Below are 17,304 nucleotides of genomic sequence, written 5' to 3'. Positions count from 1 at the left end.
GAATTTTAGGTGGTTAGGTAGCTAGGATGTGGTTAGTGGATTTAGGCCTGATAATTGTACCGTTCTTGTTACCTGCTTTAATCTGTTTCGCAATTTGAATATTGTTGTGATACTACTGTTGTTCATATGCTACTTTGATGCAGATTGAGTTGTTTATTTTGAATTCCTGTGAATTATTACTTGTTACTCTTTCATGCACTATTTTATTATCATATGAACTGGTTTTTGCTGTTGTTTATTACCCGGGAACATCCAATTTTAGCCGGAATGCTGTCCAATTTTTTTCAAATTGTTTCACTCAACTCCCATTCATGAACTGGTTTTAGCAAATTCAAGTTTTGCGCTATTTGCTTTCAAGCCAGCCAATTCATGGATGAATGGGCTTGCATTCTCACTCTTTCTGATTCCCGGATTACTAAACTGCATTATTGATGATTTCCTTTTCCTTTTGCAAATTTTATAAGTTATCATCAATAAACTGCAATTTTGCTTGAATATGAATTGATTGTTCTTCAAGTTTGTGAATTTATTGTTAACTAGGAAACACATTATCATGCAACTTACTTTAACTTTCTTTTTACCTAACTACTTTAACTTTCTAACTCAAGGCATGATTACTGTTTTTCCTAATTCACAAGAATTCCACATATCACATATTTTGGATTGTGATTTTTACTCTCAGACTTTTCAATTGCATACAATCCACAATTTACTTATATTTAACTCATTTCATGCTTCCATTGCTCTTTTGCCTTTATGCTTATATTGATAAATCCTATTTGCTTACCTGTTTTCCTGCTTTAATTCTTAAACTGTATCCTGCAACTTCTACTTTTCAGGATGTCTGATCCCAAAAGTAAGGGAAAAGGCAAAGCGACTACAGGAAAAAAGGAAAAGAGGTGAATCCTCTACCTCTATATTAGACATCCTTCATGACGATTCCTGGCGGGAAAAGAATTTCACCCCGCAGGAAAAGGCTGATCAGTTGGTGCCTGCCACTGACCTAGAAAAATTTGAAAACAGATACTGTGAGCTGAAATACCCAGTTTTTACCACTTCCAGGAACCTATACCTGGAAAGGACCCTCAAAATTCCAGAAGAACTCAAACAATACACTTCCGACCAAATTAAACAGAGGGGCTGGTTCTTCTTGGAGAGAAACTTGACTGAGATCAACTCATCCTGGGTCAGAGAATTCTATTGTAACTACTTCAAAACGTCCCTGGATGCAGTTCAGCTTAGAGGCAAGCAGATTCTGGTTACTGAGGAAGCAATAGAAGAAATCCTCCAGCTCCTACCTAAATCAGATCAGCCAAATGGTTACCAAAAGGCTGAGGAGGATATACGTCTTACGAGATTTGACTGGGACGCAGTCAAGAGGACTATTGCTATTGATCTTACTGTCCCCTGGGTCCTGGGTAAGACAAAAATAAACCCAAAGGGAATAAAAATTATCTACCTGAATGATGAGGCTCGGCTTTGGCAGCAGATCCTGAGTAACTATGTAATGCTGAGCACTCATGAGACAGAGGTGCCAGCTGCTATGATCACCCTCATCTGGTGTGTGATGGAGGGAAAGGACTTATATCTACCCCGATTCATCCGGTATTACATGGCCCGAGTCCATGTCAGAGGCACCCTCCCTTTTCCATATTTGATCACTCAGTTGGGCCGCCGAGCTGAGGTGCCCTGGGATATTGCTGATGAGAATCCCACAGCCACGGACTGCAAGAAGATCATCCCTCACAGCAGGAAGTTTCAGGCTTTGGGCTACAGACCTCCATTCCTCACTGCCTCTGCTGAGGCAGCTACATCTTCTGCTGCCCCCTTCTGCATCCACTGCCCCAGCCGCCACTACAGCACCTCCACCTGCCTCAGAGCCCATTTATCATCTCATGCACGACTCTTCGCACTCCTGGATCATATGGAGTGTCGCAACAAGTGACGCTATGAGCACTTAAAGTTGATGATCCGATCCGGTAGCGACATCCCCTCCGAGCCTGACACCACTTCTGAGTCATCTGATGTAGAGGCGGATGATCATGAGGAGGAGACACATGCAGAGGCTGAGCAGGCAGGACCTGAGTGTAAATCATGTTGCTTGTATGCGAAGTTTGTATTCATAGGTTTTGATGAATGACAAACCAACAAACGACATGAAAGACAAACCAACAAACAACTTGAATGAACAAGCATATTGAAAGATCAACCAACATTCAACGTTGAGGAATGAAGAGTTGAAAGCAACACAACAACAACAAGAAACTCAAGTCCACAACATTTGAAGACAAGTATAGTGTCTTAGGACTTAGGTAAATTCTTGTTAAGAACCAATTGCTAAATCTCTCAACACACACTCACAAAATGTTTTGATGCACATCTTGCAATTTGATGCTAGCCAAATGGTTTAAAAACTTGTTTTCAAAGGTACAAAAGCATAGGAATTGACTCCAACAAGTTTGAGATCAATCCTAAGTAGTTTGAAGTGATTTTAAGCCATTCTTTAAGGTTTGCATCGATGCACACTCATCTTGCATCGATGCAAAGCATGCAACGACTTGTTGCATCGATGCAAAGATGTTTGCATCGATGCAACCTAGCTGAAAATTCAAATTTCAGCTTCAAAGACACATTTGCATCGATGCAAAGTGTTATGCATCGATGCAAATGATTCAAAAACATAAAAAACGGCTAGTTTTAACAAAACGGCTCCATCCCATTAACTCCCAAACGTTTCTAAGGTTTGGGAAGTCTATAAATAGATGGATTAAAGCCTTATTTCAAAAATGTGAGTATTTGCAAACTATCTTGTTCATATTCTTTCATTCTACACATTTTTAAGGTGTTATAATACACAATTTGAGAGAGCAATATCAATTGGTTCAATAGTGCTAAACTTGTAATCATACACTCTTCTAGAGAGTACTCATTTCATCTCAACAATTCCTTGAGAATTGTTTTCTTGTAACACTTTGTATATTGGAGTGTGATCTCCAAGGTTGAGTCAAGAGTTATAAACACTATAGTCGGTGAGGATACCAAAGAAGTATACTAAGTACTCAAGGCAAATCTTAGAGAAGGAGTCTCTAAGTGGAGTGGGTTAGTATACGAGTGGTGATCATATACCGTGAGGTGTTAGAAACTAAGGACTCGGATTGTAAAAGGTTTTGCGCGAGCACCTTGAAGCTTGGCAATAGTGGAACTTCTCAATAGCGATTGAGAAAGAAAGTGGACGTAGGACAAGGATTGTGCCGAACCACTCTAAATAGCGTTTGCATCTCTCCAAACTCATCTCTTCAATATTATTGTCTTTTACCTTTGAGCAAATAAATTGTGATCGAAAAGTAGCTTCGTAAGTACTTAAGGAATAGCTTAAGTCCGATTGGTGAAAAGCTTGATCAATTTATTTGAGTTGGTGTCTATTGGAAAGTAAAAGCTCCTTATAAATGCTTAGCAATTGAGTTAAGCTCTTGGAAAAATACTAGTACAATAACACTTTTATATATTGTCTTTAACTTCCGCAAAAAGATTTATTGTTGTTGCAATACTCAATTCACCCCCCCTCTTGAGTAATTGTGCATAGGTTCTACAAGTGGCATCAGAGCTTAACCCTTTGAAAGACTTAACCGTTTAAGGGAAAAGATCATGGCAAGCACAAGCTATAACAACAACAACACTAGTGAAGGTAACTCAACCGCTAGACCTCCTCTTTTTAGCGGAACAAATTACTCTTATTGGAAAAATAAGATGAGAATTTGGATCCGTTCTCAAGATGTGAGAATTTGGAAAGTGATTGAGAATGGAAATCACATTCCAACAAAGACAACAAGCGCTAAAGAAGGAGAAGTCTCCGTCTTAAAGCAAGTACCGAAAGGAGAAAGTGAATATAATGACGATGATTGGAAGAAAGTGGCAATGAATGATAAAGCCATCAACTTCATTCATTGTGCACTTAACGAGCATGATTATATGAAGATCTCTACATGTGAAACCGCTAAAGAGATTTGGGATAAACTCCAAATCACTTACGAAGGAACCGACCACGTTAAAGAATCAAAGGTATTTATGTTGGTTCATGAATGGGAAAATTTTAAAATGAAAGATGAAGAGAGCATTGAAGAAGCTCTTGAAAGACTCTCCAAGATCTTCAACAACCTAAGCATGCTTGGCACAAAATACAATGATAAACAAATTGTGACCAAGGTGCTTACAAGCCTTACACCAAAATGGAACTCCAAAGTGAACGCCATTGTGGAAGGAAGGCTCTATGATCAACTTACATTTGATCAACTACGAGGTAATCTTCTCACCTATGAGATGACTATGCTAAATAGACAAAAAGGTGAAGAAAGCAAGAAGAAAAGTCTCGCCCTTAAAACAACATCACTACAAGAAGAGAGTGATGATAATGAAGAAGAAGGAGATGAAGAATTTGCACTCTTATTAAAAAGATTCAATAAGTTTGCAATAAAGAAAAACTTCAAGAGCAAAACAAAGGTACCAAAATGCTATGAGTGTGGAGAAGTTGGACACATTAAACCCAATTGTCCAAAACTTCAAAAGGAGGACAAAAACAAGAAATTTAAGAAGAAGGAGAAAGCATACATATCATGGGAGAACGAGGATGAATCCGACTCCGATGACGACGAGGTTGCAAATCTTTGCTTAATGGCAAGCGAAGAAAAGGTTAGTAATGACAACTCCACTTCTTTTAATTTACAAGATGAATATGATGCCTTACTTGAGGTGTACACAAAACTTACCCAAGATTATTCTCTCCTAAAGAAAAAGAATATGGATCTTTTAAAACAAAATGAGATGTTGAAAAATGAGAATATCAATCTTGGAAAAGATAAGTGTAGCACAAGTAGTGATCCATACAAATCTTGTAAAATGCATGAAAATGAAATTACAAATCTTAAGAACACTTTAGCTAAGTTCAATGAATCTTCAATGAACTTAGATAAAATGTTGAAAAATCAAAAGCATGTTCATAATAAGGAAGGTTTAGGTTTTGAAAAAGGAAAATTTAAAAATACTAAAACTCCTATTAGGCAACCGCAAGCCCAAAAGGCAAGCATGCCTAAAAGGAATGAAGCCTTTAAACATCCTCCTCAACATGCTTCATTTAGAAATTATAATCACAATGCATATAGATCAAAAGATGTTGCATTTAGGAAACAACCTAGGCAACCATTTAGAAACATGCATAGGATGCATAATCCAAATGTCATATGTCATTATTGCAATAAAATAGGTCATATAGCACCCGTATGCTTTACTAGAATTAAACATATAAACTTTCGTAGTCAAGATACGAGATGGGCACCTTATGGGCATTATGCTCATACTAACCATCAAGGACCCAAATTCACTTGGGTACCTAAATCCCAATTTTAATTGTTTTGTAGGTACGTGTTGGAGCTAAGGATACAAATTGGTATGTTGATAGTGGATGCTCCAAACACATGACCGGCGATGAATCAAAGTTCACCGCAATAGAGCCTACAAACGGAGGAAATGTGATCTATGGAGACAACAACACCGGCAAAGTAATCGGCGTTGGAAAAGTTGGTAAAAATTCTTCTACCTCCATAGATAATGTTATACTTGTCAAAGGTCTCAAACATAATCTCATTAGTGTTAGCCAACTTTGTGACAAAGGAAACTTAGTTACCTTTGACTCAAAATGTTGTTTGATAAAAAGGCAAGACACTAATGAAATTGTGCTAATTGGACACCGTGTTGACAATGTATACATGATTAATATAGATGAAGTTTCCTCAAATGATGTGAAATGCCTTGTTAGTAAAAATGATGAAACTTGGTTATGGCATCGTAGAGTAGCTCATGCTAACATGGACCATCTTAGCAAGTTGGTCTCTAAAGAGTTAGTAATTGGCTTACCAAAGCCACGTTTTGAAAAAGACATCCTTTGCGACGCATGTCAAAAGGGAAAACAAGTAAAGGCCTCTTTTAAATCTAAAAACATTGTTTCAACAACAAGGCCATTACAACTTTTGCACATGGATTTATTTGGTCCTTCTAGGACTATGAGCTTTGGTGGCAATTACTATGCTTTAGTTATTGTTGATGATTACTCTCGATTTACATGGACCTTGTTCCTAGCAAACAAGAGTGATGCATTTCGAGCATTCAAAAGATTAGCCAAAGTTATTCAAAATGAAAAAAATTTGCATATATCATCTATTAGAAGTGATCATGGTGGAGAATTTGAAAACAATCTTTTTGAAACTTTTTGTGAAGAAAATGGCATTGAGCATAATTTTTCCTCTCCTAGAACACCACAACAAAATGGTGTGGTTGAAAGGAAAAATCGTCATTTAGAAGAAATGGCGAGAACTATGCTCAATGAGGCTAATATTCCTAAGTACTTTTGGGCGGATGCGGTTAGTACCGCGTGTTATGTTATGAATAGGATTATCATTCGACCTATTCTTAAGAAAACACCGTACGAATTGTACAAAGGAAGAAAGCCAAATATTTCCCACCTTCACGTCTTTGGTTGTAAATGCTTTATTCTAAATAATGGAAAAGATAACTTAGGCAAATTTGATGCTAAGGCTGATGAAGGAATCTTCTTAGGCTATTCTTTAACTAGCAAAGCTTTTAGAGTATATAATAAACGCATCATGACTATGGAAGAAAGCATTCATGTCGCTTTTGATGAAACTAACCGTTGTTATGCTAGAAAAGATTTTGATGAAAATGTAGAAAACTTTGATTCACTAAATTTGAATGGTGAAGACAAAGAAAAAGATTTAAATAAAGCCTCTACAACAAAGGATAATGTTCAAGTTGAAGAAATTGCACCATCACAAGCACAAATAAATGCACTTCCAAAGGACTGGCGTACTTCAAAGGATCATCCTCTAGACAACGTCATTGGTAATGTTTCGAAAGGGGTAACAACTCGATCTACTTTTAGAAATTTATTTACATATAGTGCTTTTGTTTCTCAAATTGAACCATCTACCATTGAGTCCGCAATTGATGATGAACATTGGGCTATGGCAATGCAAGAGGAGCTTAACCAATTCAAACGAAATGACGTTTGGGAATTGGTGCCTAAACCAAGTAATCAAACAATTGTAGGAACAAAATGGGTTTTTAGAAATAAACTCGATGAAAATGGTACAATTGTTAGAAACAAAGCTAGATTGGTAGCTAAAGGTTATAATCAAGAGGAAGGCATTGATTATGACGAAACTTATGCTCCCGTAGCTAGATTAGAAGCTATTAGGATGTTACTTGCTTTTGCATCCTCTTATAACTTCAAACTTTATCAAATGGATGTTAAGAGTGCCTTTCTTAATGGTTTCATTCAAGAAGAAGTATATGTTGAACAACCTCCCGGTTTTGAGGATTATGAAAATCCTAATCATGTTTTTAAACTCAAGAAAGCTCTTTATGGTCTTAAACAAGCTCCAAGAGCTTGGTATGAACGTTTGAGCAAATTTTTAATAGAAAAGGGTTTTAGAAGAGGGAAGGTTGATACAACTTTATTTATCATGATTGAAAACAAAAATATCCTTTTGGTACAAGTTTACGTCGATGACATAATATTTGGTTCAACTAACGAATCACTTTGCAAGTTTTTCTCAAACCTCATGCAAAGTGAATTTGAAATGTCCATGATGGGCGAACTCAACTTCTTCCTTGGTCTTCAAATCAAACAAGGAAAAGAAGGAACTTTCGTTGGCCAAACCAAATATTGCAAGGAATTGCTCAAAAGATTTGGAATGGACAATGCTAAGGCAATGGACACACCAATGAGCACTACTTGCTACCTTGACAAAGATGAACAAGGTAAAAACATAGATGTAAAGAAGTATAGAGGCATGATAGGATCATTGCTTTATCTAACGGCAAGTAGGCCAGATATCATGTTTAGTGTATGCATGTGTGCGAGATACCAAGCTAATCCTAAGGAATCTCACTTAAGTGCGGTGAAAAGGATTATGAAGTATCTCATAGGAACATTAAATGTTGGATTGTGGTATCCGAAAGGATCCACTTGTGATTTGATTGGTTATTCCGATTCCGATTTTGCCGGTTGCAAATTGGATAGGAAAAGCACTAGCGGCACTTGTCACTTGCTAGGAAACTCTCTTGTTTCATGGCATAGTAAGAAACAAGTAAGTGTAGCCTTATCTACCGCCGAAGCCGAGTATGTAGCCGCCGGTAGTTGTTGCGCCCAAATTTTATGGATGAAACAACAACTTGTGGACTATGGACTCATGCTTGATCACATTCCTATCAAATGTGATAATACTAGTGCAATAAATTTAACCAAGAATCCGGTTCAACATTCAAGAACCAAGCATATTGAGATTAGACATCACTTCATAAGAGACCATGTTGAAAAGGGTGATGTGGTTATTGAATTTGTCGAAACTAGTAAACAACTAGCGGACATCTTCACTAAACCTTTATGTAAAGAAAGTTTTTTTAACATCCGAAATGAACTTGGTATCTTGGATTCTAATCTAATATGATTTGTTTGAATTCATTGTATTTATATTGCTATTTTTGTATCTCTTACTAACTTAAGCATTGGAGATATCCAATTAGCCATTGTTTTGTAGGTTTATGAGTTGATGAATGAGTGATTAATCTTGAGGTAGATTGAAGAATTTGAAGATTATAAACAATGGAGGATCAACAAATTGAAGTTTATATTATGTTTATTTGATTATATGAATTGTTAAACTAACTCCTAGTAAGCTAAGGATTTCTATTATGGTTTAAATACTTTGATATTTCCTTCATAATTTTGTTTAATGATTAATGCTTGTATGCTTATTTGGTGAATAACTCAAAATAGGCTTGGTACCCCTATTTTAAGTTAATATGCATGCCTTGATATATTTCACTTCTTTAGGGGGAATTATGCATGCTTGTTATATATAAAAAGAGGAAATCAAATTCTTTTTGAAAGGGGGAATATCTCATCCTTGAGATTAATAGAGATATTGAACTTAAAAAAAAAAAAATTCATTGTTTTATGCATGCTTCTATGACACATTTCAAACTCCTTTCTTTTTGATAATGTCAAAAGGGGGAAGAGAAGTTTGAGGATATTTGAAATTTTGAACTCTTGAAAAAGAAGAAGTTTGAGGATTTGAAAAGAAGAAATAAGTTTGCGAAACAATGATTTCAAAAAAAGACTTCCGCTAAGCAAAAACTTTGATATCTAAAACGTTTTCTTTGATAAACGCCCTTTAAGGGAACAAATGCACATATTTAGGGGGAACTCCTGCAAAAATTTTTTTTGTGAAGTCTTCTCCAAAGCTTTCTATAAAACAAAGTGCATTATTGTTGCTTTCAAAATCATTTATAAATGCATATCCTCAAAATTGGTTTGTCATTATCAAAAAGGGGGAAATTGTAAATCATGTTGCTTGTATGCGAAGTTTGTATTCATAGGTTTTGATGAATGACAAACCAACAAACGACATGAAAGACAAACCAACAAACAACTTGAATGAACAAGCATATTGAAAGATCAACCAACATTCAACGTTGAGGAATGAAGAGTTGAAAGCAACACAACAACAACAAGAAACTCAAGTCCACAACATTTGAAGACAAGTATAGTGTCTTAGGACTTAGGTAAATTCTTGTTAAGAACCAATTGCTAAATCTCTCAACACACACTCACAAAATGTTTTGATGCACATCTTGCAATTTGATGCTAGCCAAATGGTTTAAAAACTTGTTTTCAAAGGTACAAAAGCATAGGAATTGACTCCAACAAGTTTGAGATCAATCCTAAGTAGTTTGAAGTGATTTTAAGCCATTCTTTAAGGTTTGCATCGATGCACACTCATCTTGCATCGATGCAAAGCATGCAACGACTTGTTGCATCGATGCAAAGATGTTTGCATCGATGCAACCTAGCTGAAAATTCAAATTTCAGCTTCAAAGACACATTTGCATCGATGCAAAGTGTTATGCATCGATGCAAATGATTCAAAAACATAAAAAACGGCTAGTTTTAACAAAACGGCTCCATCCCATCAACTCCCAAACGTTTCTAAGGTTTGGGAAGTCTATAAATAGATGGATTAAAGCCTTATTTCAAAAATGTGAGTATTTGCAAACTATCTTGTTCATATTCTTTCATTCTACACATTTTTAAGGTGTTATAATACACAATTTGAGAGAGCAATATCAATTGGTTCAATAGTGCTAAACTTGTAATCATACACTCTTCTAGAGAGTACTCATTTCATCTCAACAATTCCTTGAGAATTGTTTTCTTGTAACACTTTGTATATTGGAGTGTGATCTCCAAGGTTGAGTCAAGAGTTATAAACACTATAGTCGGTGAGGATACCAAAGAAGTATACTAAGTACTCAAGGCAAATCTTAGAGAAGGAGTCTCTAAGTGGAGTGGGTTAGTATACGAGTGGTGATCATATACCGTGAGGTGTTAGAAACTAAGGACTCGGATTGTAAAAGGTTTTGCGCGAGCACCTTGAAGCTTGGCAATAGTGGAACTTCTCAATAGCGATTGAGAAAGAAAGTGGACGTAGGACAAGGATTGTGCCGAACCACTCTAAATAGCGTTTGCATCTCTCCAAACTCATCTCTTCAATATTATTGTCTTTTACCTTTGAGCAAATAAATTGTGATCGAAAAGTAGCTTCGTAAGTACTTAAGGAATAGCTTAAGTCCGATTGGTGAAAAGCTTGATCAATTTATTTGAGTTGGTGTCTATTGGAAAGTAAAAGCTCCTTATAAATGCTTAGCAATTGAGTTAAGCTCTTGGAAAAATACTAGTACAATAACACTTTTATATATTGTCTTTAACTTCCGCAAAAAGATTTATTGTTGTTGCAATACTCAATTCACCCCCCCTCTTGAGTAATTGTGCATAGGTTCTACACTGAGCAGGCTGCGCCACACCATGAGGATCCCCATCAGATACAGTCGGCTGATCCAGAGATCCCTCTACAGGCAGAGCCTGCACTTCAGCAGACAGACCCTTCGACACTCATACAGACTGCAGAGCCTCAGACCACCACAGAGACACCTACTGCACATCCTTCCGGAGATGCCACTTCTTCACACTCAGCTTGATTGAGCATCGAGGACGATGCTATTATTTAAGTGTAGGGAGGTCGTCATCTCTGGCGTACTTTATTTTGGTGAACCACTTTTCAGACTCTCTTTTTATCCTATTTTGCTTATTTTTCTGTATTTTTGTTTTTATTTTTTATTTTACATTATCTTATTTATCTTTCGATACTTGCACATTTTTATGTATTTTTAATATATTTCTGCATTTTGCACTTTGGTTTATATATATTTATCTTAGATATTTAGTTTAGTTGCACTTTTAGCTTATTAAGTTGTGATATAGAATATATGGATTAATTAGCTTAGTTTACCCTTTTAGCATACGATAGCTTGGATTAATTGAAAATAAAAGAGTAAACTAGAGACTTTAGTATAACATAATCACAATAATCCACACACTGTATATATATAGCAGTAAATGTTGGTTAATTTAAACAACATTTCTTCAAGGAAGAATATTAAGATTTTAAGAGCCATCCTAAAATTCACATTGAGAATAATGGGAACTCTTGATTTCTACTTGCATGACATACATAACTGATATATGATTTTTGAGCCAACGAACACACAACCCGTGAGTCTTTGAGCTTAATTGTATGGTTACATTTAACCATAAATTTCATTCCTGTGTGTTTCGCACTTCTTTTCTATGCTTGTAATCTTTGCTTTGTTTTAATCTATATGTCCAATATAGAATGTAGATACATACCCGCATATGATTGAGGCCATCATTTGAATTTTTCCTCACTTATCCCAAATAAGCCTACCTCCTACATCATCTTTGTTAGCCCCCTTGAGCCTTTTAACCCCCTCTTGTTCTATAACCACATTACTAGCCTTAAGCAGAAAAACAAATTAAAAATCCCAAGTTGAATCCTTGGTTAGCTTAAGATAGAAATTGTGATGCACACTAAGTGTGGGGAAATATGGGAACATGGGTTGATAGGAAAAGATTAAAATAGTGAAATAACCAGAAATTTGGGAGCATGCTCATGTGAAACAAATTTAAATCAAAATACTATGTGCATTGAAAATATTATATTATCTTTATAAAAAAATTTAATTAAATAAATAAGGGGACACAATTACCCTAAGAATAAGTTTAGTGAAAAAAATCAATGCACATAGGATAACATTAAAAACAATTTGGTACATGAGTATGTAATAAAAAAGTGGAAAAATAGGGTAGCTAGGCAAATTCTCAAACTTATAAAAAAAAAGTATGTATATGTTGGGTGAGATCTTAGACTAATTAAGGATTCAACTTATAGCTCACTTAGCCTTATATATATACCCTTACATTTACCTTGGCCCCATTACAACCTTGAAAATACCTCATGATATTTGTATGTATACATTGTATATTTGTTGATTGGTTAGATGAAGAACAAAGTTTTAGAAAGTAGGAATAGAAAAGAATAGAGTGATTAACCCTAAACACTGAGTGACTAGAGAGTAAACACAAAATCCAGTGAGGGTTCAACAACTCATCTCCATATATCCAGATTTGATTATTTAACTATCTTGCAAGTTTGTGAAATATTTTTACCCAACCTAATTATGAAAGTGCTTTAACATGATTTAGGTTTGGCTATACATATATGATTCCTTGAAATTATGAATCAAATTAACCAAATGTAACCTCTATATATATAGGTGGATGATAATTAGAATTGCATGATTCATGTAGGTAGATTACATTTAGAATAGATTGCATTGCATAAGATTCCACCATTCTAACTTTAACCTTTCTCTTCGATTTAGCATGAGGACATGCTATTGTTTAAGTGTGGGGAGGTTGATAAACCCCTATTTTATGATTCATCTTGTGCTTAATTTGAGTGTTTTTATCAATTCTTCACCCACTTATTCATCTGAATTGCTTGGTTTTACTTTCCCTTCCTTATTTTATGATATATGTGAAAAACATGATTCCTATGCTTTAAAAATATTAATTTTAATTATCCTTTATTACCATTCGATGCCGAGATTTGTGTGTTAAGTATTTTCAGGTCTCATAGGGCAGGAATGGCTTAAAGGATAGAAAAGAAACATACAAAAATGGAAGGAAAGCGCAAAATTGGAGTTTTGAAGAAAAGGCAGCGACGCGAATGCATAGACGATGCGAACGTGTGCCTAAGCGAAATGGCATCGACGCAAACGCGTGACTGACGCGGACGCGTGCCTTGAGCAGAACGCAAATGATGCGTACGCGTGACTGACACGTACGCGTGACCAGGAAAACTCCCGGATGACGCGAATGCGTGACCCACGCGAACGCGTGACAGACGTCACGTACAAGAATCTGCAGAAAACGCCCCCAGCGATTTCTAGACCCTTTTTCGGCCCAATTCCAAATCCAGAAATACAGAATAGAGAATGGGGGAATCAAATAAGAACTTAGGAAGACGAATTACAACTTGGATAATACACACTTTTAGGTTTAGATGTAGTTTTAGGGAGAGAGAGGTTCTCTCCTCTCTCTTAGGATTAGGATTTAGGATTTCTATTATGTTTAGGCTACTTCTCTTCAATCACAGGTTCAATGTTCCTTTAATTTATTTTTTACTTTTATTTATTCTATTACTTTAATTGTTATTTATCTTTTCAATTTGGCTTATGAACCATTCATGTTAGGATTTTCTTAATTAAAATATATTGAGGTATTTCAGATACAAGATCGTTTTATTCTATTTATGTTATTGATGTTTTTGATTCATCCAAATTATTTTCATTCAAGTAGATTTTCTTCCCTTTTGGTTTTGGTTAAGTGATTGGTAACACTTGAGTTATCAAACTCAGCTGTTGATTGAAATTGGAATCGCTGATTGATTTGGATCGCTCTAAAAGCTAGTCTTCCCATAGGAGTTGACTAGGACTTGAAGATTAAATTAATCATTCCACTTGACTTTCCTTTGCTTTAGTAAGGGTTGACTAAGTAGGGTTGAAAACCCAATTCCCATCACACCTGATAAGGATAACTAGGATAGAAATTCCAATTCTTATACCTTACCAAGAGCTTTTATTATTATTAATTTATTTTTCTGCCATTTAAATTACTTGCTCCTTATTTCAAAAACCCAAAAATTCTATCTTTTTCATAACCTATAATAAATTATACTTCCCTGCAATTCCTTGAGAAGATGACCCGAGGTTTGAATACTTCGGTTATTTATTTTTATTGGGTTTGCTTTAGTGACAACCAAAACTTTTGTACGAAAGGAATTCTTGTCGGTCTAGAAGCTATACTTACAACGCGATTATATTTGTGAAAATTCTAGATCGCGCGAGAGTTTTGTTCGTCAGCAATACCCTACTCAGACAATTCGGTTTGGTTCTAAGTTTAAATTAAGCTTGACCTTAATGGTTTTAGGTTTTCTGCGACTTCTCCTTGTTAGCCTAACAGTCCTAATGTTCTCGCAATCTCCGTGCTCCAGCCCTTTTGCAGTAACTTGCACAGCAGCAGTTGAGAAAATCAATCGTATCACCTCACTTGCATCTACGAGATGCCCTTTGGGTCCTGTCCACACCGAACAAGCAATATTGAGGTGATCAGCCTTAATATCTCTAGTTATGTGCTTCAATTTACCAAAGGTATGCTCATGAACTTCATGCTAGACGTATCAGTCAGATACCCTAATTAGCACAGGCATAGACTCAGAGTATGCATTGAAGCATAAGCAGTTCCATCCCTCAGGCTTGCGAGGACGAATTGCTCTGATACCAGGAATTCCGGATCAAAAGTTATGTGAGGTTGAATGAGAGCTTAGGGTTATGGAGTTTTCTTCCTTCTCCTCATGCAACCAGCAACATGTTTCATTACTTGGGGAAGGAGAAGAGCTGATGCTCTTCATATAATTAGTTGGTTGGGTAGGGCCTCGGACCCAATACGGGCCCGGTTCGCTCGATTTGACCCGTTCGGCCCAATCTTGGGACAAATTCTTTAAATTAGTGTCAAAATTCTCATTTTAATTTTCTCTATCATATTAAACCATAAAATTCCATTTTCTAATTTTCTTGATTAATAAATAATTATTAACTAATTATTTACTAATCTCTCAGGTTTTACATTCAGCCCCCCTAACAGAAATTTTTGCCCTCGAAAATTTGCTTTCAAATCTTCATATACGCTCTCTCAACACCAAATCAATCTTACATCCAATTTCTACCATTCTTCAACAAAATTCAAATACTAAATCACATTTCCATTCTTAGGTACAAGATCATAAACTTAACCGAATTCAAGAACATACCAAAAATACCAGTATATATATATATATATATATATATATATATATATAAAGAGGATCCCAAAATGCCCAAAGCAGAACAACGACAACCTGTTTCTCCGAGTCAACCTCTAAGAGGAACAAACATAAACTACAAGGTGGAGATTCTATATACATACATAAATATAAACAAAGATACGACCCTGAGTCCCAAGTGTTCCTTGCTTTATCAGCGTCTCTAGAATACAAAGTGGTGCTTCTCAACCTGCATCTGAAAAATAACAACATTGTATGGGATGAGAACCGGGAGTTCTCAGTATGGTTAAGGTGCCCACATATATAATAAATAAGGTCCCGAAAAAGCCAAAGGCAATCCTAGAACTTCGACACTCAGATTATAAAACTTAAAAGAGTAAACTGAACCATAAATTTGGTAAAACTCTCTAAGGTACCCAAGTCACAAATTAACTCTAACTCTGCAGTTTACTTTCTATCTCATTTAACTCTAACCCTTGTTTTCACCTTCACACAACATAATATTTTATACATTTTACCGCTTACTAGTAAATCATTGTTAACTAACACTCATCACTAATCCAACCAATTACGGCCTCAGGCCCAAATTCAAACCAACTCGGCCTCTGGCCCAATTTAGTACAAAACACCATTATCCTCAATCCACCACCAAAGTACTCAAACCAGAAAGACAATTACACACACAAGCAAATACAAGGCAAGCACATTTAGAGAATAGTTACAACAAGTATCACAGTTACCAATTAGACACAATTTATCAGATAGGCAAGCCAAAATAATTAAGCACACCCAAGCAAAGCAAACAAATGCAACATGATGCATGCCTATCCTATGGCTGTTGATATCAACTGTTGGTTACGTAGTCAGCCCGACATATCCTCAAGCTCAAATCTCGTCATGGGGAGAATCCCCAAGCTGACATAGGGGTGACAACACCCCAAACTCAATAATATCCATGGGAAAAGTCCCAAGCTGACATGGGGAAGACAACACCCCAAGCTCAATAATACTCAATCATTAGCTCACATATGCATCTCCGGCATACTCGCAACATTACCGCACTTTCTCATTACACAATTTCAACCTAAATTCCTCATTTTACATCAACAACATTATCACCCACTTACTCAACACATATATAATCATATTATCGCCTCATTTATCACCAACACAAACAAGCAATCATCCAACACATATTCAATTCACATCATAATCATCATCAAAGGTGCTAAGCATTGAACATTTTTATGCAATCCAACCTATCCTACTGTCAACTAGCCTAAATTTTCACGTTACATTATATATTATATACGAGAAACCAAAACCATATCTTGGCTAATTTTCCGATAACTCGGAACACCTCAAGCATTCCTCGCAACACAAGCTATCAACCATCACCCCTCATCAATGAATCCTAGCTTCCAAAATTGATCCAAAGCTTCAATTTCACAAGTTTGACCTCCAATTTGATTTTTCACCAACAACATTCAATCTAAACCACATATATCACTATAATTAATCCCTAAACTCAAAATCTCACAATTTCACAAGATGGTTAGAGTTTTTACCTTTCCCATAGCTCAAGTGAGTCAAACCCAACAAAACCCACAAGCTAACTCGAACCTAGACACCGAAATTCAACAAATTCTCAACACCAAAGCTCAACAATTTTCGAAAATGAGATGAGAATATCTGGGTAAAAAAACTAAAGTTTCTTACCAAATTGTTTAGTGGGTCTTGAAGTGGATTCCGAGACGAACGCATGGCCACTGATGGCTCGTCAATCGGAGCTTTGGATCAAAAGTTATGTGAGATTGAAATCTAGCCAAGGGTTTTGCATGTCCCTTCTCCCCTTCATCCATTTCCCAGCGTGTTTCATTATGAAACAAGGAAGAAGAGCTGAAGCTTTTATTAATTGTGGGCTTGGGTT

Source organism: Arachis ipaensis, chromosome B1 (genome assembly GCF_059453495.1).
Source record: "Arachis ipaensis isolate K30076 ecotype BB chromosome B1, ASM5945349v1, whole genome shotgun sequence".
NCBI classification, from domain to species: Eukaryota; Viridiplantae; Streptophyta; class Magnoliopsida; order Fabales; family Fabaceae; genus Arachis; species Arachis ipaensis.
The sequence above is the reverse complement of the archived record's forward strand: the minus strand, read 5'-3'. Positions refer to the sequence as shown.